An 8,159-nucleotide genomic window follows, 5' to 3' on the forward strand; every position below is an offset into this window, starting at 1 on the left:
GTTCTTTATTCCCAAGACTTATCTCCTCCATGGGATTCCAAACTCCCTGGGGACAGGATTTATCCTGTGCCCATTTCTGTGTCCCAGTGGTGGAAGCCAGCACTCGGCCCCTGACCATCACCCTTCTATAAGAAGGAGAAGGAGAGGGGGAGTTACAGAGAGAAGGTAGAGAAGACATGAGGGAGAGGAAGGGCAGGCTAGCTCAATGAGGGAGGGAAAGAGAGGAGAAGCAGGGAGAAGGAAGGAAGAGGGAAATAGCAAGGCAGCCATGTCTGTTCTCTGGGTCAGGGGACACAAGCCTAGCCCTGCCTTTGGTGTCCATAGTCTTCTTGGAAAGATAAGGAGACCCCCTGTCCTCCTGCCCTGTCGCTGGCACTGGTTCACATGTCCCTGGCTTGGACCTGTTCTCTTGGCCCTGCCAGTCCCCGTCCCCTCACTCCCTGGCTCCCCTTGGCAACCTGCCCCTGAGGAGGTGCTCCTGGGTGCCATCCAGCGGGTGGGGGCCGGGCAGGAACCACGCCAAGCCAGGGAGCACGGCCAGGAAGGAGTCGGCAAGGCAGATGCCGCCCCTCTCCTGCTGCCTTGATTAGAGAAATTGAGATGTTAATAATATTCCGAGATGCAAGGTGCTAATTAAAGTTAATTACTGTTTCCTTGTGAAGTAACCTCTCCTCGTGTTTACCAGGAGCAAGGCTGCCAGCCGCTCCCCTGGCTCGTGCCAATCACGATGCCCGCTGCTCGGTGTCCCCACACCCTCACAGGTGCCCTCAGCTGCCCCAACCCAGGCCAGGCGGACATCACAACCCGAGGTTGCCAGGTCCTGCCTCTTGGCATATCACCGAGCAGCCTTGCCGAGGAGCATGGGAGCACGTGAGCTTGAGTGTCCTGTGGAGCCCAGGGATGGGACTTGTGGCCTCAGTGGCTGCTACCCTGATCCTCTGTTCCTCCTGCAGACTCCTGCAGAGTCTCTCCCTGTCTCTCTTCCAGCTCCTGGACCGGGCGCAATTTACTTAACCTCTTAGAATCTCAGTTTTCCTATCTGTAAATGGGGCTAATAATTCCTACCTTGTACAGTTGCTGTGAGGATCACATGAGACACTGCCTATAAAATGCTCACCACAGTCACATAGCTGGAATTTAATAAGCTCTCAATTAAGGTTAACTGTGATTATTGTTGTCTTTGTTAATAATCCTCTCCCTCCCAACTCCCTCTTCTGTGTGGTCTGGCTTTGGGACTGGGGATGGGTCAGTTGAGTATACACAAGTCCTCCACACAACTGGGACAGCCCCCCCCCCCCCCGCCCCCAGGCACACTGCACACAGGGTCCTACACCAACACACCTGGGAAGCACACACTACCCTTGTAGGGTGCCTCCCTCTCCCTGGCCCCAACACATCCTCTTATGGCGCCATCCCTGGTTTCAGCCTCACCCAGGGAAGTAGAGAGAAGAGGGAGGAACCTGACAGGGTTCTCTAAGAAGTAGAGTTCTGCAAAGCCCAGAATGTGTGTGTGTGTGTGTGTGTGTGTGTGTGTGTGTGTGTGTGTATGTACACACGTGCACGTGGACCTCCCTGCCCCCACCCCGACCCCCCATGTGTCTCTGCTCTTGTGTTCCAGGCTGCACAGGGCTTTGGGAGAGAGTCCACCCTCTTGGGATCCAAGTCAGGTTGCCATGACAACCACTGCAGGTGTGCACCTCTGATCTCCTCCGCTCCCCCATGACACATAGCCATTCTGGCCAATTCGGTTGGCGGGGGGGGGGGGGGTGGGGGGGGGGTGGGGGGGGGGTGGGGGGGGTGGGGGGGTGGGGAACACTAGCTCTCTGATGGGAGTCTCTCCGTCCTCACCCAGGCTACCACCACTGTCCCTTGCCTGCCTTCTGGGCTGGAGAGTGGGCCAGGGGACAAGGCAGAGTCCCGTGAAAGAATTCGTTCTTCATCCCCAGCTTCCTGTGGGGCTTAGAGCTAACGAGTGAATATTGCTGTCACCTTTGGTTTGGCAGGATGGAGGCTTCTGAAGGGGCCTCTCTGGGTATACCATAGGTAATCAAGGGGTTAAGACCTCTCTTCTATTTGCATGCACCGCCCCTACTCAAGAGTATCTCAGGCTTTTGCTCTGAGGGAAGAACTGGCCAGCCCCTGCTGGGCCATTTCCTGTTTATGGGCCTGGAAGGGTAAGGGAAGGATAACTGAGGCTGGGCATCTGGGCCAGATTTGGGAGTGAGGGTGGGTCAGTGTCTGAGACACACTGATGGCACCTGAAGGCCCTGGGAAACTGCCATGGCTCAGCCCTTCCTACACTCCACCCACTGTAGCCCCAGACTCAAATTCTAAGCCTAGCCTCGGTGAGAGCAGACCCTATCCTTGGTCCCTATCCAAGCTTAACTTCCTCCTGCCCAAAGCCCCTGCCCCTAGCCCCTCTGGGAGCCTGGATGCCTTCCCCTAGATCTCTTGCCCCCAGGCTCTAGCTCCTCCACCTCCACCGATGCTCTCTCCTCACACCCACTTCCCTAGTCCACCTCTCATCCCCAGGCCACCTCCTCCTCCCACCTTCCACACCTCCTTCCTGCTCTGTGCTCAGTCCTTCTGGCCTTTATCCCTACTCAGCTGTGGCCCACCAGCCCTCTCTCTTGCTCCCTTTTCTTGCCGTTCCTACAGAATCCCCAAATAGATTTCCTCTTCATTTATTCATTCGTTCATTCAGTAAACATTTTGAGTGGTGATAAAGAAGTTAAACAAGATTCTTGCCCCCTGCAAGCTTTTATTCTAGTGGGAAGAGACCGAAATTGAACACATAAACAAATAAATGAAATGACGATAGACTGGGATAAGGTCAAGGAAAAGGACAAAGGGGAGCTATGACAGAGACCACAAGGGCACCTTCTAATCCCCTACTTAGTTATGGAGTCAGAAGGGTCATAGAGAGTGGGGAACAGGGGCCACCTGGAGGCAGAGGTTTGGCAAAGGCGGTCCTCCCAGCTCATCTGTAAGCAGTGCACTCTGAGGCCAGACCTTGTTGCTATCCACCCACTCCCACCTGCTGTAATGGATACCTTCCTCTTCAGTCAACCTCCTCAGACCTCCCCCCTGCCATCCCCACCCCAGCCCCGCCCCTGCTCCCACCCCACCGGCTCTTTCCAGCTCCTGGGCTCCCCTGATAATGCCGAGGAGGTGAGGGGCAAGAGCATCTGTCCTTGGGGGATCGAAAGGGGAAATTGAATGAGCAAGAAAAGCGTGCCCATGTCAAAATACAGCTTCAAACCTGAACAAACTACTACAGCTGTAAGAAATAAAATATGCATGTGCTGAGGGGTTTTGGAGGGATCATGGCCAGGAAAGGGTTCATCGGGGCAATTTTCTGTAGGCGCAGCACTTTGAGGGTTGGAGCACGTGCAGAGGGCACTGGGCATGTGGAAGAGCTCCAAGCCACATGGAATTGCAAGCATATTCACAAACACAGCTCGGGGACTTTGCCCTTCCCAGTGCTGCAGCCCCATGAAATATTTAGGTTTCTGGACATTGCTCATCCCTTATTGTCCCCCTCAGCAAGTACACTTCCCCTACATCATTTATGGCTGTCCCCTTTCCTCCCTTGGAGTACTGCAGAAAAGGGAAGATCAGATCCCAAACTGGAGGAGGGTCTGTCCTAACCCTGTGGCAAGGGGGCAGGATCCATGCCCAACTTCTCACATAGCCCTCCCCGCACTGCATAGGCAAGGAGGGTGAGTCTGAGAGCTAAGAGGTCATTTTCAGCCTGAAAGACTGAGGAAGCAGAATAAGGCGAGAGTTTGGAAGATGCAGATGTCCTGGTTCCAGAAGGGAAAGGAAAGGAGTCTGGGAGTGATGAGAAAAGTTGCATTTATTGAGCGCTTACAATTTATTGGACTAAGCTGGTTACATGCACCATCGCCTTAAATCCACACAAAAATTTAGGATTTATTATCCCCATTTCATAGCTAAGAAACTGATGCTCAGAGAGGTTAAGTGACTTGTTCAAGGCAGTCCAGACAGTCCAGCTCCAGAAGCCAAGCTCCACAGACTCCAGCGAGGTCTCTCCTTAGTTGGGGTTGGGAAGGGGGAGGGGGGTCAGGGGAGTCATGCCAGGCAGTGTCTGTCCCCTTCCCTCCTACTCCCAGAAGATGAGGCTGCTTTCAGTATAATCCCCTCTCCCTGCTCTCCCTGCCCCTGGTTCAGCCCCAGCCAGAACTCCTAAATACTTCACCTGTTTATTATTCAAATATTGCTGGCCAGAGATTGGGAGACCCTGAGGAAAGGTGAAGAGGAAGGTGAGGAGATAACAAGGGAGAGCCAGAGAGAGTAAGAGGTAGAGCAAGAGACAGAGAGACACACAGGGGCCAAGCAGAAAGCAGGGGCGTTTGAGGGAGCACTGGTGACAGAAGGCCAGGATGTACAGTGACCCACAACCTGGACAGTTAGAGCTCAGCCCATCCACTGGCCGGTGATGGAATGGATGGAAGGTGATAGAAGGAACTCCTACTCCCCACCCCCAGCTCTGTCTCCACCCACCCTTCCACCTTCACACCCGAGCTTCTCCTTCCCCTCCCCCACCATCTTCTCAGGAACAATTCTAATTAGACTAAGTGACTAAGAGGAGGTTTCAGCCTGAGCAGCCAATTAGGCCTGGAAGAAGGGAAGGGAGCCCCCCCCACCAAGTCTCCCACCCCCACCCAACCCCCTCATCTGTCTTTTACCTGGACCAAGTATTCTTAGCCCAGGACTCCAGACTGTCATTCAAGTTTCCCTGATACTCCTCCTCCCTCACTGCCCACTGTGCCCCATTACCTGTTTCCAGACAGCCCCCAGCCCACTGCTTAGTCCCCATCTCGAGCCCCTCCATCCTCAGGCCTTGAGTCCATTCAAGAGTCTCTGGCGGGGGGGGGTGGTGGTGCAAGGAAAGAGTGGGGTCCTCCTTGGGAGGCTGTCTTTCTGAGTCTCTTTATTTCTGATGTTTCTCCTCTGTCTCTCCCTCTCTCTCTTCTCTTCCTCTGGCACTTATTTCTAACATCCGTGGACCAGGCCTACTGGTTGCCATGGAGACGCAGTGTGCAGCTGGATGGTGAGTGTGTGAGAGGAGCTGTGTGTGCTCTGCAGCACGGGGCGGGGTGGGGGTGCCGGTTGCTGCGTGTGAAACGTACCCATGTGCAAGAAATCTTTCTTCGAGGTTTCGTTCCCTGAAGGGAGACCCAGACCAAGGGGGAGACTCCCAAAAGGCCCCAATGATCCTAAAACACTTGGTGATACTCATCAGGGACACATCCTCCCCCGCAGCCCCTGCAGGTCAGATACTAAATTCTGTTCAGTCCAGACTCTGGACCGGCAGATTCTGGAGGGGCCCCAACCTGCCCCTCCTGTCGGAGGAGAGGATTGGGAACCCTGGGAAAGGAGCAGGAGTGGGCAGAGGACTTTCCTGTACAGAACAGCTGGAGTACAGATTAAGCTGTGCAGATGGACCTACTGATGAGGCCAGCAACCCCCCAACACCACTCCAGGGGCTGCGGGTGGGGAGGAAGTTGGACCAGCAAGCTGGAAAATCCCCTCCATTTCTATACATCTTACCCTGTATTTGTCCAACCGGTTGGGAGAGAGGTAAGCTTAGGACCTAGTTTCCTGCCCTCAGGAAGCTTAGCATCTTAGAGGCATCAGGCTAACCCCTTTATTGTCTCCCACCCCAGGGCCTTGGCAGCTGCCCTTTCCTTCGCCTGGAATGCTCTGTTCTGAGCTCTACATCTCCAGCTTTCCTCAGATAAGCTACTCAGGCCACAGTGAGTAAGGCAGCCCCTTCCTTTCCCCCACCTCCAGTTATCCTCCTTCATGTCCTACTGTTTGTTTCCTTCACGGCACTTTAACACAATCTGTAATTATCTCATTTGTTTGTTTGTTTATTGTCTGTCTTCTCTACTGGAATGGAAGTTCCAAGAGACAGTAGGGATCATGCCTGTCTAATTCAGTGCTGTAATGCCAGCACCTGGCACCGGGCCTACCACATAGTAGGTGCTAAATATGTGTTCACTAAAAGAACGGACAAATTCTTTCACTGAAGTGCCACAAGAATCCTCGGTGATGGTGAGCATTATTATTCCCATTTTACAGATGAAGAAATGAAGGCTCAGTCACCTGCCCAAGGTCATACCACTAGGAAGCAGTACAGCCCGATTTCTAATGTAAGCCTCTGATTCCAGATGTGAGGGAAGGAGGTAGGGACCATCTTTCCTAACCTTCAATGCACCTGGCTCCTGTTCCTGTTTGTCTGTGGGTGTCTCTACTCCCATCCCAGGCATCCCCACAGAAACCTGTGCAGAAAAGCGAGAAGGACAGTTAAAACCTGTAAAGAATGTGAATTTGGGGCACCCGGGTGACTCAGTTGGTTAAGCGTCTGACTTCGGCTCAGGTCATGATCTCATGGTTCGTGGGTTCGAGCCCCAGACAGACTTTGTGCTGACACCTCAGAGCCTGGAGTCTGCTTTGGATTGTGTATCTCCCTCTCTCTGCCCTTGCCCTGCTCTCTCTCAAAAATAAACAAACAAACAAACAAACAAACAGAACAAAAGAATGTGAATCTGACCTTTTTTTCCAGGATCTCTCAATGGCTCCTCTTTCCCTCCTTAAGTTGACCAGCAGGGCCTTCTAATTCTGCACCACCACCATCCCCCTTCCTTTTCAACTTTACCTGCCCTCCTCAGTTACCTTCCGCTCCTCCTACCCCAGGTCCTTTCACACACAACTCCCTCAGCCAGATCTGTCCAGCTGGGACACCACCCCTTCCAGGAAGCCTTCTGGACTCTACTGGAGGAGACACCTCCTTTAGCATTCCAGCCTAAATTTACAGCTCAGGGCAGGGCTGAACACATGCTGTGGTCATTATTTACCTGTTTGCCTTTCCCATAGAGACCGTGTGTCATTCTTGGGGTGTCCCAGTACCCTATGCTGGGCTGGCACAAGGGACAGGCTCAGGAAATGTTTACAGAATAAGTGAACAATCAGCAGCAGGATTCTAACATCCATGTCTCTTGACCCCTGACATCTTTTCCAGGGTTAGACCTTAACAGGAGCTCCTTACCCTCAACGTGGGGCTGAGTCAGGGGTGGGGATGTTGTGAGGTCCTCCTGTTGATTCACTGCTTCCTTTGATCAAGTGAAGCCTCAAGGTTAGGGCTGGTCACTCTGGCCAGGTAGAGGGAGGGTTTGTGATTCTGTAACTGGAGGATTGGTGGGGGGCCTGCGGGTTGCTCACTGAGCTGGAGAGCTGACCTGATCCCTTGTGAATTCAGAGGCTGCCAAAGGGGCCTCAGCCCTTCCAGGCCTCCTCCCACCCCAGACTCTGGAGCCCCTGGTCCAAGCCTGATCTTGATGGTGTCTTCTTCATCCCCCCACTCCAGCCCGTCCAGTCCCTCACAGAAGATCCAGCCACTGGTCACTGAATGTAGTAAGGGGACCTGGGGTGGGCACCAGGCCCTGCGAAGCCTGCGTATGGGAACGGATGAAGGGGCGCCTGCGACCTCCGCTGTACCCGTAGTCGATCCGGGTTTACACGGAGGCTCATCCAGGATTAGTCCCTGCGCTCGGCTAATCCCAGCCTCCCAGCCGCTGAACCGACCCCGGGGTCGAGGAGCCAGGCCCATTCTGCGCGGGCGGGAGGACGGGGCTCGCAGGCGGAGCGGAAGCGCAGGCGGGCGGGGGTGGGGGGGGGGGAGGGGGAAGAAGGGAGGGGCACCCCGGGAGGCGGGGCCGGGAAACCGGCTGATCCGGTCTGTGTTCTGCGACCTCTCCGGAGCCAGTGTTTACCCGGGAGCCGGACGGAGGAGGCCGGGGCCGCTCGGGCCCGGAAGCGGGGGGAGGGGAGCGCAGTCGGAGACTGGGGTGAGACTTTTTCAGGTCCCCTAAATCGACCTCCAACCCTGGTTCCTGAGTGTGGGACGCAGCGACAGATATCTCTCACCCCTTCTTCCATTCAGATCCGTAATTCATACTTGTTGCTAAATGAAAGGGGAATGGAAAAGGATACATGCCCCGTGGAAGAAGGCAGCACAGCGTGATCTTCCCCAGCGCACCCCCCTCGCCCCCCCCCCCCCCATCCCTAGCCCGCACCTTAGCTCGCAGCGGGGCTGGGATTGCCTGGAGCGGGTTGGGCCAGCGGATTGG

This window comes from Felis catus, chromosome A1 (assembly GCF_018350175.1).
Source record: "Felis catus isolate Fca126 chromosome A1, F.catus_Fca126_mat1.0, whole genome shotgun sequence".
Taxonomy (NCBI): Eukaryota; Metazoa; Chordata; class Mammalia; order Carnivora; family Felidae; genus Felis; species Felis catus.